This window comes from Mastomys coucha, unplaced genomic scaffold (genome assembly GCF_008632895.1).
Source record: "Mastomys coucha isolate ucsf_1 unplaced genomic scaffold, UCSF_Mcou_1 pScaffold17, whole genome shotgun sequence".
Lineage (NCBI taxonomy): Eukaryota > Metazoa > Chordata > Mammalia > Rodentia > Muridae > Mastomys > Mastomys coucha.
This window is the reverse complement of record NW_022196899.1, coordinates 6,615,974-6,639,062: the sequence shown is the minus strand read 5'-3', so window position 1 is coordinate 6,639,062 and position 23,089 is coordinate 6,615,974. Positions and strand designations below refer to the sequence as shown.

General features: G+C 38.9%; 2 pseudogenes; one reads left to right on the top strand and one right to left on the bottom strand.

Moving 5' to 3' along the window:
* Nucleotides 1-10,789: 10,789 nt before the first annotated feature.
* On the bottom strand, nt 10,790-11,224 carry LOC116094851 (annotated as a pseudogene).
* A 1,740-nt stretch (nt 11,225-12,964) lies between these two features.
* LOC116094850 lies at nt 12,965-13,740 on the top strand (annotated as a pseudogene).
* Nucleotides 13,741-23,089: the final 9,349 nt, after the last annotated feature.

Sequence of the window (23,089 nt, the reverse complement as noted above, 5' to 3'; positions counted from 1 at the left end):
TTAGTTCCAGACATCTTTTGAGTTGCTGGTAAAGGCTGTCCAAACATCATGGGCTATTCATACTGCGCCAAGTTTTTCTCCAGAAGTAAACCGTTTTATGGTGGAAGACACCATGCACTCCAGACACGGAGCCCAGAAGTGTTTAGGCTGTAAATGACTCAAACTCTTTCCCCCAAAGACAGCTTTATGGTACTAGGAAACACAATGAAAGCTTCCAATGGAGGGGAGCAATCAACAGTCCTAGGCAACAATGATACCTACAAACTACAACTACCATGGCGACACTAAGGGTACAATAATGCCACACATAACTTGACAGTAATCAACAGGTCAGTAATTTACTGTAAAACCTGCTTAAGAAAAGGGAATCATGCCTGGTATTGGAAACCTAGTTAACTATCCTGGGCTAGTGAAGTTGTGGATCTTCAAAAAGAACCTGCACAACCCTCTCTTTACTGAAACAACATAATCCCTAACTATATCCTAAACATTTGTCCTTATATCTATTGACAAATGCAGTTCTTATCTGTCTTCAAGGAAACTTTTCTCTGAAATTATGGAGGGCATTACAGAAAACTATAAGCAATCAAATAACAAAGTTATATACCCTAGTCCCAAAGGATACATCCTCAGAATAACTCCAGCACCTAAGGCTCAGGGAACACTGGGGAAAGCAGAGGATCGGGGAGTTGAATGTGAAGATGTCTCCTGGTAATATCCTAGTAACATCCAGAAAGTCTCACCAACATGACACAGCGAGAACAGTAGACATCCTACAGCAGACAAAGAAAATACCAGAAAGCCACCACCCTACACAAAGAAGGGGATTAAAGAATTAGGACAACAGGGGAAATCGTCTTCCCCAGAGAAGAGTGTGCCAATCCAATTCCAAAGCTCAACCTCAAGAGTTATTTGAGTAACATTTTAAACAAACGGGACGGGTTGTATATATGTGTGTATATATACGCAACAGTGAAAGAAAAAGGGCATGAAATGGAAAGCAGAGAGGGTTTATGGGAAGGTCTGGAGAAGAGGAGAAGTGCCATAAATAGATTATAATCTCAGAAAATAGAAGAAATCATTTTTAAAATGAGATAAATTTTAAATAAACACATTTGACTATTTGGTATATAGTTCTTTCTAGAAAATCTTGCTTTTCCTAAATTTCCAGCATTTCAAATAAAAGTAGAAAGTTTTAGTAGCTTAACCACTGCCTTTCATTATTAATTATTTGATTCAGTTTGGATGAAGAGACGACTCTGAATAATACAGCAGCAGTCTGAGTCTTCCAAGTGGTAGAAAAGAGATGTGGGGACCCTTCTACCTGTCTCAGGCAGGAGGAGAATAGCAACTGCTATACACAGTAGAGAGACCATCAGTTTCTTTTTGTTTTGTTATTATTATTATTATTATTATTATTATTATTATTTCATTGGATATTTTATATACAGTTCAAATGTTATCCCCTTTCCTGGTTTCCCTCCCTCCCGGAAACACTATCCCATCTTTCCTCTATGAGAGTTTTCCTCCACCCACTCACCTACTCCCACCACCCTACCCTCGATTCCCCTACAATGGGGCATCTATCAAGCCTTCATAGGGTCAAGGACCTCTTCTCTCATTGATGCATGATAAGGCCATCCTTTGCTACATATGCAGCTGGAGCCATGTGTACTCCTTTATTGATGGCTTAGTCCCTGGGAGTTCTGGTTAGTTGATATTGTTATTCTTCCTATGGAATTGCAAACCCCTTCAACTCCTTCAGTCCTTTCTTTAACTCCTCTATTAGGGACCCCTTGCCCAGTCCAGTGGTTGGCCTCTGTATTTATAAGGCTCTGGAAGGGCTTCTCAGGAGACAACCAAATCAGACTCCTTTCAGCACGTACTTCTTGTCATTCACAATAGTGTGTGTGGTGCGGGGGGGAGACCATCAGTTTCTAATGGAGAGTCTCAGTTCCCATTCATTAGCATTTCCTTAGATCAAAACTGATGTCACTCCAACAGTAATGGAAATCCACACATCTATTTCTCCAGAGCGTACCTGCTTAATGCCAAGACTTTTGCTCCTTGCATCAGTGGATGCTTAATGCTACATGAATGAACATTTGTAGACATACATTTTTGTAACCTACTTTTAATAAGAGTTCATCCTCTCCTTTAGCCCACCATCCAGCAGAGGTAGTGGAAGAGAAAAGTTATTAGGGTGTGTGTGTGTGGGGGGGGACACACCTATTCAGCAATAGTTCTTTGGGGCTGAGTTCAATTTTCCTTGGCAGCAGTTCAGTCCTGTAGCAAACAACAAATATGACTCAGCAGCTACAAACCAGTCCCTTAGGCAGGCAGACACCAGGCATGAGCCAGCAGCTACAGTCCAGTCCTTTCAGCAAGTAGACACCAGCCAGCAAACAGACACCAGTTCATTCCTGAAGAAACCGCCAGGCTCACCGATCAGCCTGAGGCAAGGCCACAGAAGCAGCATGCTGCCACAAGACCCTCACAAGTTCAAATTTTATTTCCACAGAAAAGCCTTACTTGGTCACTTTAAGAGAATCCTCCAACTAACAAAATCTCATGCATGCACACCTATACACTTACACACACATCTGCACATCCACATACACTCTCACCTGTACTCATATATATATATACCTTTACATATACCTGTACACAACACACTTTCTTGTACACATACACATATATCTCCACACACACACAAACCTGTAAACACACACACAGAGATTCATCATGGTGTACTCCAGTATATTAGTATATCAAATCAAGTGAGTATTCTCAAAATATGAGTCAAAAAAATTCACGGAAACTATCAAAATCGTCTTTACTGTAATTCCCAACTCTGCTTAAGGAATACTAAGATATCATTTGCCTTTTGAATTCTCATTGTCTCAAAACTATATAAAGTTTGAAAGCTCACAATATGTGTTCAGGTTCACTATTACGGCAAACTTTGAAGTTATAAGCTTTTTTTCAATAAAAAAATGTTATTTTACATATTGACAATATGTTACGGACATACCTTAAACTGTTAATGTAAATGCAGTTCCATGTTTATACACATGTAACATTCAAATATTACATATAACATATATGTACTCATATGCCTTAACTAAATACTACTGATATGTATTTGAGCATATATAGACATTTATATAGTAATAAACATTCAAAGTTCTATCAATAGAGTATGTAAAAATCATATTACACCATGTACATGAATCAATAGTACATTAAATAGTGTAAAATTGCAGAGTGTTATTTTCTTTGTATCTCCAAATCTTGAAAATGTTAACATTCAAAAATAAGATCTTATATAAGGTAAACTAAATGAGGAATATTAGCTTCTCCTACTGGTTGCCTTTCCATATAAATTATGAAAAGAACTGTTTATGTCTTTTCCCCCGGAACTTTACCCTTGGACAGGTAGTCCAAAGAGCCATCTGCCACAAAAGGCCTTAAGAGGGATGTTGATGATAAATCAGCAGTCTTCTGAGTCCGTGGAGACAAGGGGACCTGAAACGGGAAGCTAGTTAGCTCCATCAGCTCAGAAATGAATTCATCCCAAGAGCAATGAGAGGGAGACCTAAGTACCTGCAGCTCTCAAGATGATAAATAAATCAGAGCGTGATTTCTGCGGCAGTTCTCTATGTGATCAGAATGTGCCTGGCTGTTTATATCCTGCATGAGTTCGATGCGAAGAAGTATTGCTGCCAATGAGTGCCAACTGTTCTGCCTGGCAGACAGTCAAGGAAAAGAACATTTTTCGTTGGTGGCTTCTCACCTTAAATATTTTAACCATGTTTGTATCTTGATGAAAATAAACAATAAATAAATAAAGCTAATATAAAGATTCGTGTACAACCATCAATATTATCAGATAAAATAGGAAAATGTCACCTTTAAAAATAGTTTGTCTTAGTCTTAGATGATTTTTAAAAATGTGGAGTGCTACATTTTTTTGTGCTAATACAGTTCCTACTGCCTGCCAAAGGGAAGAAGCTCTGAAACTCCTTCAGCCCTGTCTGAAGCCACCCCATCCTCACTATTCAGGTTCTGGCAAGAAGCTCAGTCCCATAAGGCCACAGGAAGATCTCCAAAGTGAGTTAGAGATCACATCTAGAGTTGCTGCTGCATAAGTCAACCCACAGCATGAGCCACACCAAATGCAATGACTGACTGACTACCTCAGGGGCCGGCAGGGCAAGCTGGATCAGGCTTTTCTTCACACATTCTGGAAGGTTCTGCCTCTCCAGGCAACAGAATTTAGGGACTTTCCAACACTCAAGACCAAACAGCCAAATGAATAAACACAAACCACAGAACTATTCTGTCTCTAGCTCCAGTTCAGTTCGGATAGACTCAGTCAGTGAAATTTGTCTAACACCTAAGTGGTACCCAGACTAGGCAGTTAGATCTGGGGGACTAACAGTCCCATCTTTCAGGCGAGGCTATGGCTATTGGAACTTCCTTGTGATGTTTCATCTTTCTACTGTGAGAAGACAGATATGAAAAGTAACTGTGTCTGAATTAAACAGCACTTTATTTTTACACACAACAGATGCTCATAACAGTCAATGACAATTTTTAAGGGAAATGCTGCTGGAAAAAAAAAAAAAAAGATGACGAGGTGATGCTGCCTCAGCAGCTGCAGCTGCTGGAACCAGTCTTCCCAGGTGCGCAGAAACCCTAAGAAATGACAAGCAATTCCTCTCACTCTCTTCGCTATTACTTCTCCATCTTCACCCTCATGTTTCATACTTCAATGTCATATTTCTCTCTTACAGGGATGCCAGAGAGAAATAAACAAAGAATTACTAAAGGTGACAAGAATAAACTCCTTATAACAGCTATAAATGAAAGAAAAAAGTCATCAGATGCTAAGGCCTAATTAAAGAAGTGTTTACTACTGTTTAACTAGGGTCAGCCTGTGGCTTCTGGAGGGCTAAGAACAGGTTTGTGATTTTATGACAAAGACATGAATTGAAGCCTTGCATGGAAACTGCTGAAGGAATAATGTCGTATGGCAAAAATAGCACTGCTGAGCCTGGAGTTCCTGACTTGCCACCATGGACAAGAAATGCTGCCTAGAAACCAAGAGGTGACCTCACCCCGCAGCACGTGGGCACAGAGCTCCATTTAGCATTGTCTTCAAAAGTAGGGTAGTTAGAATGTCTATAACTGTAGGATTTTCTGTGTTCATTATCTATGTTTATTGTCAGAGAAGCAGATGGATAACAGACATTTTTTTTTTGTCAGTGGAAATGTGAAAAACAACAAAATGTCAGTACTATCAATATCAAAACAATTTGTGTAGAAGAGGCAATCTCGTTACTCTGCTCCTTATCCCAGGAGCAGACTTTTGAAGTAGTTATTCTCTCAGTTCCTGATCGTAAAACTCCCTTTTGTTGCCTTCATTTAAATATGCCAATTATAAAAGATGAAGTTTTTAAAATCAAGTTTGTGTCTTCTGCTACTAGAAAATGCTAGCTGTTCAGTGTTTTAAGTGCAAAGTTTCATAGAAGAAAAATGAAAATTGTCTCTCCTCCTGACTTCCCACCTAAGCACAGCTAACGTTGTGTACACAGGACTAGTGAGCAAAATTTGAAGTCAGCTTCGGGATATTGGTTTATTGAATAGAACTAAAGAGTCCTGAGAATGAATATCTCTTCGGAACTTGCAGCTACGTATTCTCCCTGCTGATATTGACCTTGGCCACACTATGGTGAATTGTTATCACTGCCAAACAATTAATTATAAAGGTCCAAGAGCCATACCGGCAAAACTAGAATAGTGAGAGAAAGAGAAACTTTTATGCTACAATTTGCTGAGCAGAGTGGACTAAGAAATTAATTGAGTGCCCCAATTAAAAAGGTTCCACTTCTTCATTACCCTGTTAAATAGCAGGCCTGCTTAATTGGAATAATCAGAAAGGCAGAGTCTTAGTTCAGCGCATTTGCCTGACTCCTAACAATATTTAAATTGCATGCCCAACTCATTTAAAGAGAACACCTGGTGTTAACTCTCAGCATTGTTCATCAGAATTGGCTCCATGATATCCACTCATGTGAATGTAAATAAGGCAAGGAGTGTATTGTTTTTGAACTCCTATCCCTTGCATTTCCAAAAAACAAACAAACAAAAAAACAAAAAGTAAACAAGTTTGCATCAATGTTTTAGATGCCTTTCTGACACCTTTATCAGGTGATTGCACACTTCATTTCGCACTAAGAAGCCAAAATGCTAGACTGGGGTTAATGACACAGTTAGAGACTTACTGAAGAGTCTATTCTTAAAGAGAGTCCCTTCAATTTCATGAAATACCTATTTCTTAGCCATTATACCTTAGATGTCCCATTCCACTTTTATGGCAATATTCTGTTGATAACACAACAACAAAACACAAATGTTAACTTCAAATGAGGTTAGTTCAAATTATCCAATTAATTTTACTGCTATCAAACAGGTTCTCCCTTAGCTTACTCCTTTAGGCAAATAACCATTAAGACTACTGTTCAGGTGGAGATAAACAGTGTAGAGCCTCGGTTCATAGCATAAAAGATAGGTTGAAAAGGAGCATTTCTATTTCAGGACCTTATCCCAAAGTGTCCTTTGTGTTCATGGTGGAAGTTTGAAGAATGTATCTAAACCGACTGTTGTATCAAGACTATGTAAAAACCCTGGAACAATTTTTATTTCCTGCTAATGGTTTTACAGAAATAGAAAAACTAATCCAGACCTGTTGCGGGAATTATTTAAAAAAAAAAAAAAAAAAAAAAAAAAGAATCTATCCCGCAAACTCATTTTCCCGCTAGGCCACTTTTTTGAACCAATATTGACTAGCATCACCACATCCCGGCAGGCTCTTATTATTTTCTCCCAGCTATTAAAAAAATCTCACTCACGTGCAACTCTTTACACACCCCCATAATCTAAATAGCGCCTAAGACCTGGTAAGTAAAGCATGACTCTTAAGGCTTTAATATCCAATCAGAATTATATAATAATAAAATCACAAGTTTCATGATGCCAATACAAGAATTTCAGAACCAAATAATAAAGACAATATTCTAACCCAATTAATCTATTTTGTTAAAACCTTTGCTTTGTTGTTTAACCTCGTGGGGTCTGACTCGTCCTCCTCGTCTGCCTCCATGTTCCTGACCTCTGTCCTGCTCCTCTGATCTCTTTCCTCCTCCAACTCTAGCTCCAAACCCAAGCGCCACCCCTCTATTCCTGCCCAATCACAGGCCCGTCACTGCCCTAATGTGATTGGACAGAGAAAATGCCGTAGCACAGATCAGATGCTCTCTCTCCTAAATATAACACTCGAGAACGGACAGAAACAGGAAAGAAATATTTAAATATGAGAAACTAGTGGGCAATTTTTGAAAAGTTCTATTGTTATATCCTTATATGCTTATTAAAGGGAATGACAGTTCAGAGGAGGGAAGTCTAAGAAGTGCTTCAAATTATGCTCTCTCCACTTCTGGAAAACACTGGACCACTGCTCTGTGTCCACACTAATGAGCCAGAAGCAATCAGGAGTAATACAGAATCATAGTGACTATCACAGGTTGAGTTCTTCTGAGGCAGGTGCTGGGGTGTTTCATCCAGACCAATTCTATAAAATGAGATGACATCAGGATTATGCAGACAGAAGGAAACTGGTGTGGGTGGGTAACAGCCACTGCAGCGACTCATAGATGGCCAACCTGCTGATAGAGAAATGACTGTGAAGGTGAGGATCCTCCTCTCTCCTACTCTAAGGAACATCACTGAAAAGGAGGCAGGAAGAATATAAGTGCTAGTAGACGAGAATAGAGCTGTGAAGTCCTACTTCTGGGCAAGATCTAAAATGCACGTTGAGAAATTCACAGCATCTCTAGTTACCTACACAAGATTTGAACAAGATCAATCCAGCAAAAATTCCAGCGCAGGTAGGAGAGGTGCTACCAACCCTAACTGAAATGCTTTTGTAGGTAGATAGATGCTGGTGGAGGGAGGAAGAATCACTCGTTATTAGGGTGCGATCACTAGTAGGTTACCCATGCGCCTATGGATAGACCCGGATGCATACGCACGAGGACATCAGTAGCAGTGCTAAGTGAGTTATTTTTTTAAAAAATGAAAAGAAGATGTGGCTGAGAGGTAGATTGTGGGTGAGACTTTTAAGGAAAAGTTAGAGAGGGAATTAGGAAAAGGATATTATCATTTTTTATTATAGACATATATAACATACTGGAATAATACATTAAAACATTTTCAAACTTGTGCAAGCTATGTTTCAGGACTCCTGTGCCTTTAATATTATCAGGAAAGAGGATTTTTAAGTTTATTTATTTTTTTTATTCTCAACTGTATGTGTTTGTATTATAGAGGGGGTGCTTCAAGAGACCAGAAAAGGGAGTTAGATCCCTTGAAACTGGAGATACAGACAGCTGCAAGCTAGATGTATGTTCTGTGGGCTGAACTAAGGTCCTCCATAAGAACAGCAAGGCTCTTGTATCCTGAGCCATCTGTCCAGCCCAGCTAGAGAGTTCTGAGTGATTACTGCCAACACGGTGGTCCTTAGTCTAGCCAAAATAAGCGTGTATTTAATCTCTCACCTGAGTCAGCTTCTAAAGTTTAGTTTCTCTGCAGTGGGCACTGCCTTGTTGAGGCACTCTCTGCTTCTGATGGGAGAGACCAACAGTTAGAGATGGCCTCTGAAGTGCTCCCCACAGCTAGACAAGCTATTCCTTTCACGAAGCAGAGTCTCCTGGTACATCTTCATCTTCTGTCTATTGTACCAGTGCAATGGCCAGTCGAGAATAAATTGAGAATCTTATTTACACCCAGGCATAAAATACAAAGTAGAGAATAATTGTCGGTGTTTGGGGGATTTTTTTTTAATCCTTTGCTTTTTATTTTTTATTTACTCTCCTTTATGCCATAGGACATGGGGTCTTGAACCAAGTTGATAAATCATTAATTGCTGAATCATTGGTCAAGTCACAAAGACTCTCTTGTTGCCAAATACCATGGATATTGTTCACATGCATTTCCTCATTTAACTTGTTGGTATTTATGCCAGTTGCCCAATTTCAACTTTTTTTCAAATGTTTTCTTAATGCTGTCATTGATAACTTCAGAAGCTGGTCCTGGTAGTACAGGCCTGTAATACAGCTACTTACGAAGCCAAATGATAAACGACAAATGTAGACCTCCCTGAGCTTCTTAGAGATTCTATCCCAAAATAAAAATGAAATTTTAAAAAAAAAAGACCCTGGGCTCTAGCTCCATGGCAATGTGCTTGCATAGTGCATGTAAATCTTGGCATTCAATCCTCTGTACTGAAATGAAAAGCACCACTCATCTCTTCAGCATCACCACTCATCTCTTCAGCATCACCACTCATCTCTTCAGCATCACCTCTGAGTTCTCATGCCTATTCACCATTCTCCCTTGCTATTCTGTCTGCATTTTGAGATGCCCCGGCCCTGGATTTCAGCCATCTGTCTCAATCTCATTTGTACTCAGTTCTCTGGGAACTGTCTGTACTGAGGAGCCTTCGTACGTTGTATCTGTGGTCATCATTACAGAATAGCAAGTGATCTCTCTGGTCAGTGTCTTCCTTTGCCTGCTTGGCATGCTTTCTGACCAAAGATGATAACTTAGTTTTTTGTTTGTTTGGTTGGTTGTTTGGTTGGTTGTTTGGTTGGTTTTTAAAAGTAAGCTCCAAACAACTGCCTTCTTTCTCCTCCTGGTTTTTTGAAGCATGATTCACCTTACTATTCAGGGAATTCTAAATCATTGCCTGCAATCTTTAATGCACCATTAAATCTCTCTAGCCACCATCAATAAATTTTGTTGCAACCACATTAAAAAGAAATCCACAATCCATCTATTTCTCTCCAGTTCCTACTGCTGTGGCTCTTGTTCAAGTCACCATCATTTTTAACATGTGCTATTCTAGCAATCTCTTAACTACTCTAACGTTCCCACTTATTCTCCTCACAAACGGTAGAGCTTTGCACTTGCTTCAAGATAATGCTCTCAAATTTTAAAGTGAAGTTTAGCAATTCTATATATTATAAACACTCCTAAATCTACTCATGGCATTCCTAACCATGTTTAGATGTGTATATGCATTTTAAGAGTTATTAATTACAAACATCGGCTTTGCACAGTGCTGACTGTCTCTAGTCCTTTGCAAGTGATTGACTTTAGATGGCCTTGTGCAGTGCAGTGGTGAGATGCTCAACAGTACTCTTTGCAAATTGGCTTTGTATATGCAAATTAGTAAGCTTTTGGGAAAGGCCAGGTCTCCAATATATTCTTTTTTGTTTGTTTGTTTCTGTAAGGTTTTAATGCTCAGTTTTCACAAACACAAGGTTCTACCCAATTTTAAAACATAGAATAAAATGTTCTAGTCTTTAAAATATGCGTTGTTCATCTATTCCTCATATTCTTTTCCAATCTTTGAAAATCACCAGGAGTTTCTACCTAAGTAATATCCTACTATATTTACATTTGAACTGCATGTCTCAAGAACAAATAAATCCATGATATTTTGATTAACTCAGTGTATTTATAAAATGAAAGCTCTGTCAAAATACTTTTCACTGGAAAAATAAATAGGGCAATGGATTTACCAAAGTTCACATTCGCTTCGGCAGATGTCAGTGTGGGACAGTTATGACAAGCACAAATTGCCCCTTTTCCCCCAGAGCTGATCAGCTCCCAAGCTAACTGTTAGATTATTTTCTGAGATCTTGTCAGGTTGGTATCTGGCTCATTCCACACCACCTTCAACAAAGCTCTGAGCACTTAGAGTTCTCTGACTAATGTTGGGAGCTTGGTCAGAGGCATCTGGAACACTGGTGGTGGAAGGGACTGTTGTAACCCTTTCAGCAGCTGCCGCGGCTGTCCACACACAGCACTGGCATTTGTCGGGTGGTCCACACCTTCTCAGTCACCTTGTGCTAATAACTCTTCACCAAGCTGTACCTCTTCAAGGAAGAATTTCTGAACAGCTTCAGCATCTTTTAAATCCGGTAACTTGGTAAAGCCCAGCTCTCTCCTTAGCAAGCTTCTGTTTCTTTCTTCGTTCTCGAAGCCTATTCTTGAAATTGGGGTCACTCCACCTTTTGCGGTCGAAGTAGATGCAATACCCGATGAAGAGAGCACCGCATACGCCCGCGGCGATGACGCTGTTCCGGCCCAACATTTTTGTTCAACTGGGGTGTGTGCCAGGCCGCGGTAGCCTGCTTGGCAGCAGTTAGCTCAGACCGATCAGAGCATGCCGGCCGCTGACAGCTCCCTGTCTCCAGTCCAGACGGAAAAGCCTCCATTATATTGTATTTGTCCCTGTTGACCGGTGATGACAGATTCACAATAACCAAAACCAGGAATTAGCACAGATACCTACCATCAACAACTAAATGGATAAAGAAGACATTGTATATACACACACTACAGAGTTAAATGAATGAAACTATGTCATTTGCAGGGAAATGAATGGGACTGTAGATGATTGTGACTTAGACTCAGAATGACGATGTATCACATTTTTTTCCAGTGTAAAAATCTACATTTTTAGCTTCTATACACACATTTACACATTTGTATCAATATGTATGTGTGTTATGAAACTGGAATGGGACAATGGGATGAACACAGGGTTCTAAAGAGATTGGAGTGGAAGGAATGAATACAATATATCACCTTCACATAGGTAGAGTACTGTATTTATATACATATGACGTTTCACATCAAATGCCTGAAAGCATGAGGCATATTGTGTGCAGGAAGGACTGCAGCAGAGGGAGGACGTTGGAAAAGTGATAAAAGAGACGTATGTATGAGAAAGTGTTAATGAAACCATCTGTATTTTCCAACTATTTTGCACTGACAAAACTCAAAAGAGGAAGAAATGAGCTGTCGTATTCTGTGTCAACATGTATAGATACTTATGTGCATTTTAAAGTTGTGTATGTGTGTACTCAGAGGCTAGAGTCCACTTCTCTACTGCCTAACTCGTGCGTGACTGAAAATTCCTATGGCTGCCTTATTGATTGGGATGGTGCCTCAATACCTAAAACATTTAACAACAAGGATTTAATCCTTATATGAAAACTCAAATGTAGACACCTCTACTGTTTAAAGCTGTAGCCTTGATGCTTAGATTCTACCTGAGAGCTGCGAATATCTATGACAGAAATGGAGCTTCGGTTAGCCATGCTCTGACTGGGAGAAAATGTACGGCAATCAAACAAAGGGAGCTCCTCCCGTCCCCAGTACTCAATGAGCTGCAGAGGCACTCATGGCGTTTGAAATTGGGTCTGTTCCTATAGACAACTCCTGGAAACTACAACTGTTTATATAAATGCAAAATGGCCAGGCAATCAGTCCCACTGTGAGAGTGATGTATAACAGGAAAAACATTCGAAAACGTGGAAGACGGTAATGACTTCACACCATGAAATAGTAGTGTTGTGGAGAGAACACATACTGTATTAGCGTTTCCGCATTTTGGTTTTTTGAGAAGCAAGCCCTCAGAATATGTTCACTTATATCAGAATCCATCCCACTATCTATCTGCTTGACAAGGAAAGCCAGAATATTTGAACTTAATTTTTTTTTTGAAAAAACAACTAGATAATTTTCTACCAAATACTCAGACTATGACCTTGTTGAAAATATATTTCTCCAGTTTCAACTTCTTTTTAATTAGAGAAAAGGTTGTTGTTTTTTGTTGTTTTTTTTATTTTTATTTTTTGAGAGCTCGTTTACTAGCTGAGGCGTTGAAGCTAGACCAGTCTATTCCGGGATCTCTGTACACACCACTCCCTCTGTTCCTCTAGTCTCTTGCAAAATTACTGCCTTTAGTAGTCTGTTTTGTTATTAGAATTGTCTTTCTTCTAATGTAACTTTTAAAAGTATCTGGGCTCTCCCTTAGCCGAGCAAGATGCCCAAAGGAAAGAAGGCGAAGGGGAAGAAGGTGGCCCCGGCCCCCACCGTCATCAAGAAACAGGAGCCAAAAAGGTGGTCAATCCTTTGAGCAAAGGCCCAAGAACTTCTGCCAAAAAAAGATCTAACACACTTCGTCAAATGTCCCCGCTACATCAGGCTGCAGCGACAAAGAGCCATCTTCAATAAACCACTCGAAGGACCTCCTGTCATTAACCGGTTCCCCCAGGCCCTGAACTGGCAAACCGCTATTCACCTGCTTAAGCTTGCCCACAAGTACAGTCCAGAGACAAAGCAAGACATGAAGCAAAGACTACTGACCTGTGCTGAGAAGAAAGCTGCTGGCCAAGGGGGCATCGCAACTAAGAGATAATCTGTTCTCTGAGCAAGAGTCAACACAGTCACCACCTTGGTGGAGAACAAGAAGGCTCAGCTGGTGATGACGGCCCACGATGTTGACCCCATTGAGCTGGAGGTTTTCCTGCCTGCTCTGTGCTGAAAGATGGGGGTGCCCTACTGCATCATCAAGGGAAAGACCAAGTGGGGGCGCCTGGTCCACAGTAAGATGTACACCACTGTTGCCTTCACACAGGTTAGCTCAGAAGACAAGGGTGCTCTGGCTAAGCTGGTGGAAGCTATTGGGACCACTTATAAGACAGATATGACGTGATCTGCCACCACTGGGGAGGCAACATCCGGGGTCCTAAGTCTGTGGCTTGCATTGCCAAGCTGGAAAAGGCAAGGGTTAAAGAACTCTCCATTAAACTGGATTAAACGTACACTGAGTTTTCTGTGTATAAATATAATTACAAAGTCATCTTCCAAAGACATAAAAGAGTATCTGGAATTACACAGCAGCTTTTTAATGTTATTAAATATCTTCACATATGTAAATAGTCTAAGTGGAAATAAACTTTCAAATCATTAAATTTGCACACCTTAAAAAAATAACAGAAATATCAGTCTTATAAAACGTGTTACATCAGGCCTATATCCTGTATTGAAGCCTACTATATTATTTTTTAAGTTCCCAAAGTAGACTTATGATTAACTACTGTTTGGAGAAATAATATTTTGAATATCTCCACTAAGTTCAAAGCTCTGTTATTTTTATATTAGGTTGTAATTTCATATCAGGAAAGTAGAACAAGTTAACTCATGCTAATAATTTCAAATTTATTGCCATCTGCAACATAAGCCAAATTACAGAACACTTAACCAGATTTTGTCCACCCTAAAGTACCATGAAAATTCAGCCTGATATGTTTACATTTATATACTGAGCGTAAAGCAAATACAGTATTTATAAAGCTTTATAGACAAATAGTAGTGATATTTTCTTTTGAAAACAAATTTAGTTTAGAATGTTAATGCAAAGCATGAATTTGTGTTTGTACTTACAATTCAGTTTATTTTTTCTTTAATTTGAATAACCTGTCACCTGGAGCTAATCTTAAATAAATAGCAAATGGACCTTGGTATTGAAATACTAATGATTATCTCACTTTCCAGGAAAATATATAGTGCCATTTTCCAATAACAGACTAGCGCTAAACAGCAATGGAATTAGATTTCTCTAGCAATATATGTCACTCAGATGCATTATTAATTTTGTGTCTTACCCAGTATATGGGGATGCAGTCAAGAACTGGACCCACCGGATAACTTAAAATTCATAGTTTCTTGAACTTCTCATTGAAAAGGTGCTGTATAAATATTAATAAAATAATAACGATAATGACGAACTTATTATTCTAATCTCAACCCTGCACATGGTGAAAGGAATTCTCAAGCACTTTATCACTTGGCTATAGGTACACACCTGCACAGCCAGGAAACTGCCTGGTTTCTGGAATTCAACTTCACATCAATGGAACTATTCCAATCTTCTCACCTCATCAGGAGACTGGTGGGCATGGAGGAGAAGGAAGAAATGCGTGTCACTTTGAGCAGAATCCAATATTAAGAAAATACTCTGTAAAATGCCTAAAGGTGACGAGAAGTGAACAAGACCTCCGATATTGACTAATTTAAATCAATTTCTACACGTTAGTTTTCAGGAAAAAAAATGGTTTAAAGGAATAAATTACAATTTAAAAATAACTATGTACTTTATTTTGTAGGAAAAAATAAAACTCCCTATTTTTCTAAGTAAAAGATACAAATATGTTCATCTAAGATCCCAACAAGTTTCTGAACCTGAGTTGAGATTTCAAAGTGTCTCTTCCACAACGTATTTTAAAATCCTCTTTGCGTCTGCTAAAATAGGTTGTTGGGGTAGTGCTGAGAGGAAGGTAATGGGCTGTATTAATGGCAGCAGCTTTCTGCATTCCTGGGGACAACAGCAGCACCTGTGGCCAAGGAAATCTTTGAAATGAATGCTCTGAGAACAGATGTGGCAGTGTTCCTCTTTAAAATGAAAAGGCTTGTAACCACACTAAAATAATATTTAATAGAGAAAACAATGTAAAAATGCAGAAAAGGGTGTCAATTTGAACTTCTATTTATATAATTCAAAGGCTCTCTCTACCCTAAACTTATCTTCACACCTGTACTTATCCAAGAGATGGAAACCATATTTATAGAAACAATCACTTACAGATTCCTTAAGAGAGCACAAACCAACACCTATAAATTTATAGTTTACTCAGCCAGCCAGTTACCATGGAAACAGATTGACCATTTACACAGAGCTGGCACTTGTGAATTTAACCCTGCCTCTCTCCCTTAAAAACTGCTAACAATGAAATTTGATTGCTTTGTCTAAGAACACATTACCGTTCAAATGGCTAACCAAACAGTCAAATATATCTAAAATAAGTATATTGTCAGTTCTCTGCTATATTAATGTACATAAAGCATGTCTAACACAAAAGTTGAACAAAATCTTTTTTACCAACTCTTCTTTTATTACAGAAGAATAAAGAAGAGCTGTGTTGTTTGTTTAGCCTGTGGATTCTGTGTCATATGCCCACATTGTTTCTCACTTATTTTAACACACACTTTATTGTGCTGTGTATCCTCAGAGCTATGAATTGTGGGTATCATTTCTCTTAATTATACAGCTACCCTTATCAGTTTTGTGTTGTTGGGACAGAATTTCTGAGCCTCTGTAACTTGTAATGAACAGATAATTATTTTCCATGATTCTGGGAGAAGAGCAAGTTCAAGACTTGGTTCCCAGCAGCTGGTAAATCTTCTATCTTTAAAATTGTTTTATTACTTGAGAATTACAAACGTGAATGTAATGTGTTTCAGTCAAATCCATGTACTCTCCAATTTCTCCCCTACTGGCCCCACCAATTTTCCCTTCCAACATTCATAATCTCTTTTTTAAACCCCATGGAACCAACTTAGAGCTGTATTTATGTGCATGTGTAGGACTATCTACTGGAGCCCAGGCAGTCTCACAGATTCTACAAACCTGAAAAATCTGTCTCTTCCTCCTCCAGAAACTCCCCAGTTTCCAATGGATCCTCAGCTAGAGATGGGACTTCATGAACTTCTGCTGGGAGTTTGACTGGCTTGACCTTTTGAAGATCGTGTATATGTAATTAGTTATAGCCACCCTAAGTCCATGTTTTCAACTTACATGACCAACCAATGCTGTTAGCCTGCAGATGTCCTTTTTTATTATGATCCCTGGACTTATGGATTTTAAAATCAAGCAGAAAGATTTCAGTTGCTCCAGCTAACATTCCTTTAAATACTGCATCAATGTGCATATACTGCTTGTTCTTGTTGTGGCTCTCAGGGGGAGGGGGAGCTCACAACTGGGTAAGACTTTTGATTGCTTTCTTCTACTGGTAGTGTGCTAGGTACCTTCTAGCTCTGTGAAAACTCAACAATAGGTTACCCACCAAGTCACCTTGATTTCTCAATGTCCTATTACTCAAGTGTGGGTATCTTTAGCAAATAAACTCTTATTATCAAGTTCTGGAGATTAACTGACGGTAATAGCAATAGCCTGTAATATTTGATTGGGCCTTGGCACCTCATTGACCAAAAACATGAAAATTAGGTAAACTATACCAGGCACTGGGATTTTTGCTTAGTAGCCTACGATGGTCAGAGAGGCTCTGCCCCTCCGTTATATAAGCATTAAACTCCATTGAAACTATTTTATACCTGTACATATTTTAGGAAGTTTCTGCAGTTGAGATTCCCATATAGTAAGCCTTCTTAAAGTGTCATCCCATGAAGATAATTTTAAGGGTCAAGATAGGGAAGAAAACTCATCTTTCTATAAGTCTCTCATTTCCATGCCCCCCCCCAATGCTCAAAGCTACAGAGATTAGATAGAGAATTTCATCCAGTATATATGTGCTTGTCTTCATCAAAGAGAACTCAGACATAAGACAGAGCAATTGGAGGCAAACCTATTCTGTGCCCTTCCCCCAGCCTTGAGCAGACTAATCAGACCTTAATTGTTAGCCACAGTTGGAGTTCCAACTACTGACCTAGCCTATCTATGGTGGATTTTTCCACCTAGGTGGAAGTCTCCTGCCTTGCCACAACTGCAGTTTCCTGCAGAGGCAGACTGCCCACTGAGCTGCTGAGCTTGGTTTGCAACAGAATCCAGCTGACACATAGAACTGGGCTGTGGGGTTTTCCCTATACATATACACACAGAGCTAAAAACTAAACTTTGAGCCTTGATCAGAAATCGTGTCTTAGCTTCATTCTTCTCTTGCCAGACTGTCCTATTTCATTCCTTCCCAGATGCCTTTTCAAGTGTGCCCAGTTCTCCGTGGCCGCTGGGTTGCTCGATGTTCCAAGGCAATGGTACGTATTCAAAGTGTACATAGTGAATATCTCATTGTGGAGTTTGTTGAAAACCTTTAGTGGAACAGAGGATTACTCGTGATTTAAGTTAGAGATGTTGCAGAGTACTGAATACAATATCGATAAGTTTATGCCCTTGGAAGACTCTGTCAAGCCTTAGCTTACTGGAGAACCCCTGAGTGAACCACGTGGAGCCGGGATTGATGCAAAAAGCAAGAGGAATTTATTGTTCCAGTGCACTGGGGCCATCCCAGACCCAAAGGAGAGGCGGCAACCCTGCACAACTTGTTCAGTGAGTTTTTATACAGTCTTCAGGGCAGCAGCCATTAGGCACAATGTGATTGGCAGAACAGTGTGACTTTTTAAACTGATTGGTCTGCAGGGAATGAAGTGGCAAGGACTTCCCTTGTCTGAAGGTGGTGGGCAATGGTCCATCTTGCGGAATGTGTCCCCACCCCCAGGTTGGTTCCCGCCTTGTGGTCTGAGGAATGTTAATTATCCTCTCCCTTGCAGAGGTACGATTGTTCCTTGACCTTCCCAAAGTTCTTGAGCTCACCTTTCACCCTTCCTTTTTCCTCTCAAAGGGTCTTCCCGAGGGACTTGATGTCAAATGCACAATGATAACCACTAATTTTGTACAGCTGATGATGAGGAGATCTCGCTTAATGAGGCAAGGAAAGTTGATCTTCACTGAGGTGTGCTATGTTGGCCTTAGCTGATTCTAATTGGTCCACCATCTTTACTATAGGCCTTAAAGGTCACATGACAACCTGCTACACAACTCTGGTTGATTTTGTCTTCAGATACCTAGTAGGCAGCCTCTTGGTTTTCCTGTCTGTATTACTTCAATTAACCTGTTTGTAGAAACATACCCCTCACAACCTAAACAATAATACTTTCTAAAGTGTCTATCTTATGTTTCGTCTGTACTGGGGCTGAAGTTCCCAATATATGAACTTTGTGAGACACACTGAAACCATATAATTCACGCTCAATATGCAAATCTGTGGCCTTTACACAAGCAAAGTATATCCACTCCATAATTCATTCTAGGATCTACCACTAAAGCCAGCTATCTTCTCTATCTCACTTGAGTATGCGACATCGTTTATCCTAAAGAAAATCTCCTTTCCTGTGAAGCTGTAAAAGTAAGCATGCTATCTTCTGCCAAAATACAATTATAAGTGGGATTGGCATAGGATAAATTGTTTTCATTCCAAATCAAAATATTAAGAAATAACGAAGGGCCACTTGGCCCTAGAGATATCCAAAATTCAACTGGAAAATAATACGCAAGGTTACAAATGAAGACTCTTCTTGTCTCACCACCAAAACACACCGTTGCTGAAGATATCCCCCTAAAGCCTCAGGTAGTGCAACCCTTATGGTTTCATTTTACTCCTGCACAAGCCCTCACGGGTTGAAGGCTCATTATGGGATGTCTGTAAAGCTCATCTCATGTCACACACAGGTATCTCTGTAACTCTTGTGTCACTGTGGAAGCCTTGTCCCATGGATCTGCCACTGGACACTGTACACCGAGAGACTTCGTATAGTTCTGACTCTACAACCATTGTACATTTTGGGGCTGTTGTGTCTAACCACTGGAAGTTAGGCAGAGGCTGCCAGAGATGCAGAGGTTCTACACAGTGCAGGTCTATAAAGCAACAGCAGAAAGTTGCTGATACACACTGTTGTGCCTCCTGAAATGAACCAAAACTATACTTAGGGCTTCTTAAACTACAGCTTAGATGATCAAAGAGTATTCTGGTGGGATACAGGATAGCAGCTCTACAAATAATCTTATGGAGTACCCCAAACCATGCCACTATCAAAGATCTCTGGGACCAAGATGGAAGAGACATACTGAAGATCTCCACAGTGTCCATGAGGTTATTCTCCCACCATTCATGCTAATCCTCTGTCACAAGTCTCTGGACACAGTCTTGTACACTTTTCCAACTTTTAGTAGTCAGGCTTTGAGTTTCTAGGTTTGTTTTTTTATTTTACTTCAATTTTTTATCTTCACACCCATTTCCCATTTCTTGCACTTGCAAAGAAGCTAAGGATAAATTTTTTACCTGCTTAGACTTCAGGAACATCCCAGATCTAATCTATAGTCACTATTACCAGTGAGTCCTAAAGTGAGGCAGGGCAGGTGACTTTCACCTACTTTTCCTTGTTGTTATTATCATTAACACCAATAACTGTAGGTGTTAATGTTACTTTCACTACCTCGGTGTATCTAAGATATTAAAGCAGCCTAAAAAGGAAGGCATCAACACTGCCACTTAAGGAGAAGAAACCTAATATAACACAACTTCTTCACCCAAAGCGAAAGTAAATAAAGGCAAGACAAAGTTACTTTGTGTAAAGTGAAAACTCAAATTGACCGTGCCTGACGCCTCACCCTCATCCTCTAGTTCCTAAATTTCAAAGCAGTATTCCAAAGCTCCTGAGGATTACTAATTATCCATACTTACCGTGAACTGAAATTTCCGTGTACATGCAGATTGTTTGTACTGTACTGATGTACACTTGAATATATGTATTGATGGAGTCTTTTCTGTTGGACCTTTTGTGATTATAAACATTTAACTAAAGCATAATCTGTGCAAGACATTACCAAGGATTTAAAAATTGCTGTAAGCAATATTACAAAACCAGAATTCCTTCATTCTATCCTCACTGACATACTGATCTAAAATGCATTCCTTTGTGCATTCTGCCCATGGTAATCACAATATCATCAATACACTAGAAAATTACTTTTTAGTGTTTCTACAATACTGATTATAAAAGAAAAAAAGACTTTTATTTTCATACTTTCAAACACTAAAAACCAGTGGATAATTTAAGAACTATAGACTGGCTGTGTCTGCTTCTTGGGTCAGTTATTAAAAGTTAATTCATATATTATATTATGATGTTTGTAATAAGAGTGAATTAAAAAAATAGCACTTGTGACTTTTAAAACAAAGTAAAATAAAATCCTTTTATTAATCATTTTTAACTATAATTTTCTTTAGTATATAAAATACTCTGCATGGAAAATCAAATTTCTGTCTTTTATCTTGGCATAATATTTATAAAATATATCACATTTTATGTTTCTCACATGTTTGTATGCAGTTTCTGAATAACTGCGACCATATGCCATCCAGTATGGATGTGCAATCTAAGCATTGGAAAGGAGCTTACATAGTAGTCAATGAATACATTTCTGAACAATATAACCTGGTAAATAAATCAAAGGTGTTAGCCAAGGCAAAAGATGGTAAAATGGTGTAAGCTCCCTTAAAGTTGGTAGTGTGTAATGTGTTTATATCATGTATATAAATGTTTAATCACTGTGAAGGAAGACATTTTTATTTACATACTATAAAGTATTGGGATACCATTTCAGATACTTCTTGTTAGAATGGTTAAAGCTAAGAAATATAAAGAATATCAGAAACCTTAATGTATACGAGTTATTTAAGTGACTTATAGCCAGCTAGCAGCACACTGACCCCATATGTGAAATGAGTTGAATTCTTTCAAAAATATTGAAAGTGTATTGAGGGAACAGGAAGGTTCCTAATAGCTCCCACTGTCTCTACAAGGTCTTCCCCCACCACTTGGAAAATTTATTCTCCCAAAGAGGAAACTTGCTTGTCATGACTCTATATTATCAAACACCCTTGAGCCAAACCTGAGCCTGCGTCTGTATTTTGAAGAATGTTCAATTTAAAAAGCTGTGTTACATGCTGACTTACATTCCTATCCCTCTAGCATAGGATTTAATACGAAGCTAAAGTTATTCTTTAGCGTATACTAAATACTTTCAAGGTTCTTCATGATTAAAGTTTTATGTTTTCTCTTGATTCAATATTCAATGACAATATAGTTTTTGAATAATCAATTGCTATCAGCAGGCCCTGAGGTTCACTGATTGCTGCACTAGTGGGTGGATTCTCTGCCTAGCCCCACAGCTTGACCGAACATGGTGACTCTCCTCAACTCTTACCTGGACACTCTGGAGAAGAACCTACTTCTGGTCTGGCCAAGGTGGCAGTAAAATTCCATCTCAGGCTGATTGTGAAGCTGAGATCCTGACTTTGCTCTTTCACGGGGTGCCCTTGAACCCGTAGACTGTTCCAGGCATCTTTGGGCCCAAGAACTGAATGAAGATACTTTCCCTGAGTGTATTCTTTCTTCAGGAGGAAAAAAAAAATATTGAATTTTAGTTCATAATTAATTCAGCTTGGTTTAATGATATGTATTCTTTTTGCCATATAAAGTTGTATAATCATGGTAATGACCCCAGATACCACCCGAGTCATGTTAAATTGTGTATGCTTCAAATACGTACACATCTTTTAGTAATTTAGAGGGTGACAAGAGTGCTGTTGTGATTGTTTTAAATGCTAGATTTAGTCTTAAAATAAAACCCAAATGAACATAAATATGTATCATCAGTAAAATGTCTTGTTACAACTTACAGATGATGTACTACTCAATGTTGATATTGTTATAAAATACTTGAGAAAACCATGTCAAAGGAAAGAGATTTGTCTTTTACTTATGGTCTCAAAGGCATCCATCTATGGTGGGCTATTTCTGCAGCCTTGTGAGTAAAACAAGACAAAATATCATGGTTTTGGGAGCTTGTGGTAGAGTGGTCTCCTTAGCTCATTGCATCCAGGAAGGACCAATGAGAAGGGAGCTTGTAGACAAGGTGTGAACTCAAAGGGTGCTCCCAAGGAACTTCTCCCTTCACCCAAGTCCCACTTCCTAAATGTCTGTCACCTTCAATAGACCACCAAGAGGCCAACAATGGATTAAATCATTGATACATTCCAAGTCCCCATGAACTTATGGCATATCAAAAGTCCACAAGGTAGAAACCACACATGACAGGCACATGGCATTTGGGGAACATTTCAGAACCAAACTATAGCATATAGTATTACTATTGATAATGTTTTGTATTGCAAGTATTTGGAGGGTTAATCCAGGTAATTACTAGACTAAATCAATGATGCAGCCTTCAAGTACTAACATATGAAGAAAATAAATATATTCAAATGGAAAAAATTTACATACCCATAAAATTGTATGTCTTTTACAATATCAATTATGTTTAATAGTAATTACATGAAAACGAATTGGGATTGAGAGATAATTAGCAAAAGACTAGTTAATTAGAATGTTCTCACTTTCAATAAAAGAAATCTCAGTGATTTCAGTGACTAACAAAGATTAGTTTAACCTTTAATATAATTGTACTATTTGAATAAATGTTTGATTGATTTTCCCAATGGAATAGAGCATATCAAAAAACATGCATAAAGAA